The sequence below is a fragment of the Etheostoma cragini genome, chromosome 17 (genome assembly GCF_013103735.1).
Source record: "Etheostoma cragini isolate CJK2018 chromosome 17, CSU_Ecrag_1.0, whole genome shotgun sequence".
Taxonomy (NCBI): Eukaryota; Metazoa; Chordata; class Actinopteri; order Perciformes; family Percidae; genus Etheostoma; species Etheostoma cragini.
Window position 1 is genome coordinate 20,657,056 of NC_048423.1, and position 9,854 is coordinate 20,666,909.

General features: G+C 40.8%; 1 pseudogene; it reads right to left on the reverse strand.

The window, feature by feature from the left end:
* Nucleotides 1–7,108: 7,108 nt before the first annotated feature.
* LOC117960960 overlaps nt 7,109–9,854 on the reverse strand; it is a 3,209-nt pseudogene continuing 463 nt past the window's right edge.

Below are 9,854 nucleotides of genomic sequence, written 5' to 3' on the forward strand. Positions count from 1 at the left end.
CCTTCTTCAGGCACTGGTTTGGGAAGTTGTTCCTCCTTTGAGCCCTTTCGTCTTCTGCCTGTTGGGTCCTTCTGTTCACACGTCAATGGGAGGCTCCCCTCCCAAACTGTATAATTGCTTATCTTCACTCTCCCATGACTAGACTGTTCAACTAAGGTTACATTTCGCCGCTGTCAGGAGAAAACCTTGTATGTACTGTTCAACAACCTGCTGGGACAACACACACGCTCACACAACAATATTGAGAAATTCCTCCAGGAATGACTTCCTTTGTTTATTTTTTTAATTAAAGTATTAGGCCCACTATGTTTTGTGTGTTAAACATGATAGGCACGTTTATATGAATGTATGCACAACCCTACATGTGTCATATTGGATCTGAGGAGCAGGACAGATGTTGTAAACACACAGGTCACGGTACCAATATGCTGCAAGTAAGGTTCAATTCCCAACCTCAGCATCCCTGTGCTGCAGACTGTCTTGTGAGTACTGCACGCTGACCGATTAGCGCCACTGGAGCTTTAAAAAAACCTGCAATCCAATCCAATCCAACTTTATTTGTTAAGTACTTTAAAACAACCAAAGTTGACCAAATTGCTGTACAGAAAAATACAAAAATACGTAAAGAAACCTAACATTATAACACAATTAAAAATAATACCTGCACAAGGTAGGTAATTTTTCGCTAAAATTTGTCATAAACAGTCCTGCATTTCTCTGCCTTGAATGGACTGTATAAATATAAATGTGCTGTATTTATATAGCACTTTTCTAGTCTTAACAACTACTCAAAGCGCCTTTACATCATACATTCACTGTTCACACAAATTCATAAACTGTGGTACAAGGTGCCACCTGTTCATCAGATAAACACTCACACACATTCACACTCCAATGCCCAGCATCAGGGGCAACTTGGGGTTCAGTGTCCTGCCCAAGGACACTTTGACATGGGACTGCAGGGCCAGGGATTGAACCCCCAACCTTCCAATTTGCAGACAACCGCTCTACCACTGAGCCACAGCCACCCATGTCTACAGTTTCAACCATTAGCAGAGAATTTCATTTAATATCAGTGCACAACACTGCTTGCTTTGGCGACATCCTGCTTTACATATATACCGTCCTGTATCACACAGGGACGCAGGAGGACACCACAGCTGATCCACTTTACACTATTAATACGGTCCTGTATCACACAGGACACAGCAGCTGATCTACTTTTGGGCTGAAATGACCAGAAGTTTCTTAAATCATGTGTTCATGTTGTACCCATTCAATATTGGATTGGTACTGTATTATTGTAATCATTTGTAATTGATTCCTGTTCATGCACTTGTACATTGTTGTTGGTTATGATACGGGACACTGATGAATAAAAAGGGGAAGAAAGGGTTACTGGCCAACAGGCTTCAGACTGGTCTGGAATATCAGAATAGCTGTAGTTTATTTGTTGTGGTCTTGTGTGTCTATTTTTAGTTGTACATATTTGAGTGCCTTTTCATGTGTGGCACATGCAAGTTATGGTTCTAACAGTTGATAATGGTTCTGTAATATAATATTTTTTTTTTTATGTTTTTGCCTGTTATATTTAATTTATTAGGCAATAAAGACAGATTTTTGTCTTAAATTTTTTTCTGAACATCAAGGACCTTCAGAACAGGGATAACTGAAACATATGTACAACACACCATGTGTTATACACAAATGTATTGCAAACAGACCTAAGTACTACACAGAAAAGAACATCTGCCTCTGCACCACCAGAGTGAGCATAAAATAACTATAAAGTACATAAATAAATGCATATGACACTGTTGTCAAAACCCACCCATAATTGACAGACACACTTGCAGACGGCATCTTGGAAGTTTGTGATCAATGCTGTATGGTGATGTAACCAAGTCGTGTCCCATTTCATAGGGGTATGTTTTCACCCCTAGCCACTTGGTTTCAAGGGCTAGGGGTAATGGGTAAGCTATAGGGGTAAGATGGAGAAATGGGATTCAACGTAAGGCTTAAATTATATGGTTCTCTGACTTGTCCAGACGATACATAAAACATCAGTTGTCTTAAAAGTGTCCCACAGGTCGTCACTCTACTGGACACAAACAGCTGACTATGCCACCTAGGGACACCAAGCAGCAGCCTCATTGCATCATTTTGTGCTACATTGAGCCTTTGCATACTTCTTGCTTTTCATTTGACCACAATTGAGCATTATATAGAGGTGTGATGTTGGTCCTAAACAAATAGCCCTTCACAGATTCAGAGCACATAGAAAGCCTCGTTACAAGCACGTTAGCTTGAGAATAAATCTTACATTGCTGTTGGTAGAGGTCATCCAGCCAGTCATTGGATATGACATGACCTAAATATTTAGTTTCCTCACACACAGCAAGAGGACTATCTGACAAATGAAAGGTTGGAAAAGCTGATTCTGTCTTCATCGCTTCTAACATTATGTGGCTTTTCTTAGCGTTATACTTCATGTTATAATCAAGGCCACACTGAGAACACACCTTCAGCATCTGCTGCACCCCAGCACTATATGGACAGCGCAGGACCAGATCGTCTGCGTACATAAGATGATTAACAATAGTGTTGCCCACAAGAAAGACAGTTTTTAACATATTTAGCTGATTTTAACTGATGATAATTAATTCATATAAACATTAAGTAAAATAGGAGACAAAATACCTCCTTGCTGCACTCCATTACTAACACAGAATGGATACAACATTGTCCCATTTAATCTGAAACGTTTGATGGCCATACCAAAACATTAAAAATCTCACAAGAAATTTAGGGGCACCTCTATCTAGCAATTTTAAAAACAATTGTTCATTAATTCTATCAAATGCCTTGATTGCATCAGTAAAACATAGGAATACAGAAGATTTTGAACCTGTGTACAAGGACACAACCTCTTTAAGAGCATATACAGGTCAGCTCCATGCTTTCTTTTGAACCCAAACTGATTGTCAGAAGTAAAGACATACATTTCTAGCTTTAACTGCATTCTCTCCAGTACTTTAGACAAGATACTGGCTAATGCAATAGGTCAACAATTGTCAACACTGTTGAGCTTACCAGCCTTGTCTATAAGCACAGGCAGTACCATTACAGACATATAAGACTTTGGCAGGACACCATGAACAAGACAACCCTTAAAACACATGGAGAGCAAGGGACAGAGTGCCTGACTGGCATATTTTAAATGTTCTGCAGCAATGCAGTCCATAGGCTTTGTTGTTCTCCAACGTATTGATGGCATTAGAAGTATCAGCTGCCCTAACTATCATGTTTGCTGAGAGATCAATATGTTCATGATTATTTCTAACTGGGTTACTTTTAACACAATTAAAAAGGTCACAATAGTGCTCCCACCAAAGCTCAGCTGTTTTTTCTGGGCTTCTAATACCTTTAATATCAGCCGGTAAGGATATTTTATTGGTTGTTCTTTAGCTTTCTGCCTAGTGAGTCTACTCTCATTGTGTTTTCATTTTTCTTAATAAAACGGAGTGCATACTTAACGCTAGCATTTGTCCTTTTTTCATATCTAGCAATACCCCATGTCTAGGGCCAGAGTCTAAAGGCCTCTCTTTCCTCAGCATACTTCTCAGCCACAAACTCATTCGACCTATGTCTGTTGCTAAATACCTTACATTTACTTTTAGAAACAAATTCACTGGAAACATTGAGACATTTCACAATATCATCATACATTCCACAGAGACTCAACATGTAGCACATCCTTACAATTCATATCGGAGCACTTTAGGACCTCATGAAGCAGAGCGATATTATTTAAATACTTTCTGTTTGCAATGAGTATCCAGTTACCACCTCTTTACTCAGTTTTGACCAGTCCAGTTTACTTGAGGAGGCAGAATTATTATTTCTGGACAGAAGGGGGAAACTCTCAACATCTAGTAAGTGCAGGCATGCAATGGATGTAGGCTACATGGAATTTGAAACTTTGATAAATAAATCTGAGTACCTTATAAGGTGACTGTTGTGTGTCTATCTTAAATCTGAATTAGATGTGCATTCTGAATTGAATCAGCACATGGAGCTTCTTCGTTTACTTTGCTTTCTTGTCTGAACACGATTATTCCAGCCCCATTCTGCCAGGCTTTCCCCGTTGTTACTTGTTGTTTATCAGAGTGTGACCTATCTAATCGAATACACGACAGGGACCTTCTGAGTTGAGCAGCTGACCAGCATGCATAAAAGCACATAATATGGTAGCCTACAGATGTGGATCAGCATTCAACTCTGCAGCTGCAGTATTTATTCTCGTCGCCAGATGCCGCTGTAGCGCGCTCCCTGATGACGTCACGTCTGTGAAAGCCCAAAGCCTCTATGAATGAAGTGATCTCCCGCCGGGTGCGGTGGCGCGTGCCTGTAATCCATGCTACTTGGAGGCTGAGGCTGGCGGATCGTTTGAGCTCAGGAGCTCTAAGCTGCAGTGGACTATGCCGATCGGGTGTCCGCACTAAGTTCGGTATCCATATGGTGCTCCTGGGGGAGCCCGGGACCACCAGGTGGTCTAAGGAGGAGTGCACCGGCCCAGGTCGGAGACGGAGCAGGTCAAAGCCCCCGTGCCGCTCAGTAGTGGGATCGCGCCTGTGAATAGACGCTGTAGTCTAGCCTGAGTAATACAGCGAGACCCAGTCTTTTTACACTTACAAATTCCATGTAGCCTACAGACAATAACCTGCTTTTGTTTTGGATGCCATTGCCAGTCCTCCCTTGCTGAAAGACTCAAACTTGAATATGTCTGTTGTTCCCTGTATTGATTTGGGTGAACCTGATGTCGGAACATTTTGTTTCTCAAATAAAAATAAAAAATAGACTAATTAGAGCTTCATTCCAATTAGATATAGTATCAACACCATACGGTAAGTTCTTTCGGGACAAATTTCGAGAAACAACAAATTTGACTTTACGCTTAAAAATCTCTAACTAGGCCTATAACAAAGTGAGAGAAATTTCCATCAAATTGATTGATAGATTTTATATATCTTAACCTTTGTGTTGTCCTTTTCGAAGATATGGGTTACTTTCAACCAAATTGTCCAAAAATAACATGGATAGTTCCAAACACGAAACGGGCTAGTTATGCATCAACATACGTTTCTCTGATCGTAATAGAAGCTAAAAAATCATAGTTTCTGTCTTTTAAGAAAACGTTTAGGCAGAATTTAATATGAATTAGTTTTATTGACCATGACTTCCAAAAACATAAGTGTAAAACTAGCGGTGATAAGTTGGAATGAAGTTGGCTAAGAAGATGTAACACAGAATTAGGTTATAATTTATACTTTATTCTTAATAAAACAGGCAAAACAGACCGGGTCAATTTGTACCATGGTTGGAGACAACACGAGGGTTAAGAAGCTTAAAAAGGGACATTGATATGATTGATTGATATGATTGATTGCTCATCTTGCTCTAACATCTAACATGTTTTGGAATTGTGCTCATACTGTGAAGTTTTGGGCTGATGTCCTTTGTGCTTTTTGTTTTCTATGATTTCAGAAAGGTGGAGCTTAATCATTATTTTATTATAATTCTTATTTTCCTTCTTGCCAAATTCCATATTAATAAATTTCAGTTTAGAAACTCTAAACCTTCCATTGCTGCATTTAAAAATGAGCTTGACCAGTATTTAGATAACATCAGAACCTCTACCAATGGTAAAGGCATCGAAACTGTATAATTGTACTCTTCTTTGGGCTGATCATTTTGCAAACTATTCATGGTGTTAAAGTACTGGCTTCCTTGCTGAGATATATGTATTTCCCCTGGCAATGGCTTAAGCTTTTATGTTGTATTTGTGCTATTTTTGTTGTAATGCCGTGATTTTGCAATAAAGCACACAGATATATCTATGGCTTTTATCCATAGATGGCCATAGATAAAGCCATAAATATTTACTGTTGACGTGAGGTCACCAGGGAGCGCGCTCCAGTGCATCTAGATCATAGACTGTATATTATATTCAATACATATAGTCTATGATCTAGTTCTAGCCATAGACAGTTAAAGAAAGCGACGACAATAAAACCTGCTGTCACTACCCGATGTGAGTCGAGGGCAGATGTGAGTCGCACACCCGGTAGCATCGGCACATCCCGGACATGACCAAAGCTTGCTTCGCTGATGTTTTGGCAAGCCCCACTGATAACGGTCCGTCTGCGGCTGCAGGACCTGGATCTCACCGCCAGTGTTTCAGTTTGACTGTTAAAAAGGGTTAAGATAATTAAAAAGTATTTATTTAGAAGTGGGCTGGCTGCTAGTTAGCTAACACTAGCTTCCGCACACAACTAAGGCAGCGCATCTATGACGGCGACAATGGTGTAATGATTAAGCTGGACTCCCAGACAAGACGGTGCTCACCCGAATGGAACGTGGCGCCGTCCATGACATTATTTTCACATCAGAAAAATCCTGAGGAGAACAAAAAATTGCATTGACAGCAAAACCATTTTCTTTTACACTAATAGCAAAAAGAGTTATTTTTCTCAGAAATTATTTTTAAAATTTCGAATTTATATTAAACGTTTTTTAGCCTCAAATATTTTTTTCTCTCCTGAAATGCTTTTTTGCTATGGGTGTGACAATTTTTTCTCTCAAACATTTTTCTCTCTCTCAAATCATTTAATTTCTTTCATTTGATAAAGAAACAAATCTAGCTCCGTGAATGAATAGAGTGAATACGCTAAAGTCTCAATAAATCGCTGTGTGGGCTTAAGTTAGAGATTATTTTAAGCACTTCCCTGTAGTAGGAGTGTATTAAAGAGATTAAACAATAGTGAGCAAACTTTATTATTTAAAAAAAAAATGAATAGATCAGAGATCAATAAAGGGGACTGCATGTCTTCTCATCATCAACGTCATCCTCATCTCGACCCAATAATAACCCTAACCTCCTCTAATCCTTTTCCAGAGCTACCATGTCCTCTCTGGCCTCACTCCATACCCTCACCCACATACCAGTACACAAAGGCACGTTTTTACAACTACAGCGGTCCTGAACTCAAACACAAGGTCACACATCTAAAAACGTAGGATATTGTGCTCCTGTACATTGTTCTGTACTTAGATTTACTTATTAGTACTCCTCTCCCTCTTCCTCTCCCTCACCTTCAACAGAGTCGACTCCAACCTCCTCATAATCTTTCTCTAGAGCTGCCATATCTTCTCTGGCCTCAGAGAACTCTCCCTCCTCCATACCCTCCCCCACATACCAGTGAACAGAGCTCGCTTAGCGTACATCAGATCAAACTTGTGGTCAAGCCGAGCCCAGGCCTCTGCAATAGCAGTGGTGTTGCTCAGCATGCACACGGCCCTCTGGACCTTGGCCAGGTCTCCACCAGGAACTACAGTGGGCGGCTGGTAGTTAATGCCCACCTTGAAACCAGTGGGGCACCAGTCCACAAACTGGATGGAGCGCTTGGTCTTGATGGTGGCAATAGCGGCATTCACATCTTTGGGCACCACATCACCACGATACAAAAGGCAGCAGGCCATGTATTTGCCGTGGCGAGGGTCACATTTCACCAACTGATTGGCTGGTTCAAAGCAGGCGTTGGAGATTTCTGCCACTGAGAGCTGCTCATGGTAAGCCTTCTCAGCAGTGATGCCGGGGGCATAGGTGGCCAGAGGGAAGTGGATACGGGGATAGGGCACCAAGTTGGTCTGGAACTCTGTCAACATTGAGGGCACCATCAAAACAAAGGGAGGCAGTGACGGAGGACACAATCTGACTGATTAACCTGTTCAGGTTGGTGTAAGAAGGACGCTCAATATCAAGGTTTTTACGGCCAATTTCGTATATGGCCTCATTGTCCACCATGAAGGCACAGTCAGAGTCCTCCAGGGTAGTGTGGGTGGTCAGGATGGCGTTGTAAGGCTCCACCACAGCTGTGGACACCTGGGGAGCTGGGTAGACGGAGAACTCCAGCTTGGACTTCTTGCCATAGTCAACAGACAGACGCTCCATCAGCAGGGACGTGAAACCAGAGCCGGTGCCCCCTCCGAAGCTGTGGAAAACCAGGACGCCCTGAAGGCCAGTGCACTGGTCAGCCTGAGGACAGAGAGGGAGAGACAGTGGTCACATATGAGATACAGTCATGTCATTTAATTACATTTTGGAAAATTAAGGAATGGATCCCTCCTGATATAAAGTTACCCACCAGTTTGCGGATCCTGCTCAGCACCAGGTCGATGATCTCTTTGCCGATGGTGTAATGTCTGCGGGCGTAGTTGTTGGCAGCATCCTCCTTGCCAGTGATCAGCTGCTCAGGGTGGAACAGCTGGCGGTAGGTCCCAGTGCGCACCTCGTCTAAGGAGAATGATTCATTCAAAAATCCCTTGAGGGCTCGACTTTATAAGCAATGGTAACTATGGCCTCTAGATATTTAATAAAAATAATAATTTAAACTGTTTATTGAGCCCCAGTGGGGAAATTACAATAATATTAATAATAAAAGTAATAATAATTATAGTTTACTGATGACAGTGGGCTCCATGTCCACAAAAATAGCCCTGGGGACATGCTTTCCAGCTCCAGTCTCACTAAAGAAGGTGTTGAAGGAGTCATCTCCTCCCCCGCAAGTCTTGTCACTGGGCATTTGTCCATCCGGCTGGATCCCATGTTCCAGACAGTAAAGCTCCCAGCAAGCATTGCCAATCTGGACACCAGCTTGACCCACGTGCACTGACACACACTCACGCTGTGGACAGAAAAGAACAAGAATTCACTTGTATACATTATATAAGACATGTGACACTGGAAAAGAAAAACAAAATGGTGCACCCACATGTACCAAATCATTAGATGACTGAGATCATCCCCACACCTTAAAAGCTAAGATTCAAAAGGAGGGAAAAAGAATTAAAAAATACTCAAATTGTGCTGAACATACCATCTTAAAATTAAGTTGTTTATTCTGACAAAAAAATAGCTGATTACACATTAAATGTGGTTAAACGTACATTATTTAATATTCTGCCGCTGGGGGTCTCACAATTAAAAACCATGGTTGTTGTCTTCATTGTTAACCACCATTGCCACCGTAAAAGTAACTGTTCCCTGACGAGTTCATCTGTTAAAGTTTTATTTATGTTTATTCATGTCATGTTACTGTAATGGAACAGTTGCAGTTTTTCCCAACGTAATTGCTTTTATTTTACAGAATTTATAATAGTATAGTAGCTGCTGTACAACCCAATAAATCAGTTCTCTACTGTTTTACTGGTTTGCTAAGTAGCATGTAATTATAAAAAAATGATGCTGAAAAAAAGGCTGAATGACACTGAGAATAATGCTTTGACTTTGTATGAGTTACAAATACTCATGAATATCTGGTGTTTCCCATGTTTTGACAGGAGACTAGAGGAGTGAAAGGTTATATGCCAAATGACACAGAGTTTTTTTTTGTCATCTATCCTTGTGGGATGGTGAGAAACAAACTTTCAATTCCTCTGCATGTCTAGTATATGTGAAGAAATTGACAATAAAGCGGACTTGACTTGACTTGCTACCTAGAGTGAGTTGTTTACATGTGTTTTTAGAATACAAATACATATTTTTCTGGGTCTGAACATTTTTAGAAACTTTTGAGATAAACAAAAAATATATTTGACATTGGTATATTCATTTATAGACATTTTAATGCAGAAATATTACGTATAATGTATGGAAGGCAGAAACATATACAAATCACGCAAGGGATATACACTCACCGGCCACTTTATTAGGAACCCCATGCTAGTAACGGGTTGGACCCCCTTTTGCCTTCAGAACTGCCTCAATTCTTCGTGGCATAGATTCAAAAAGG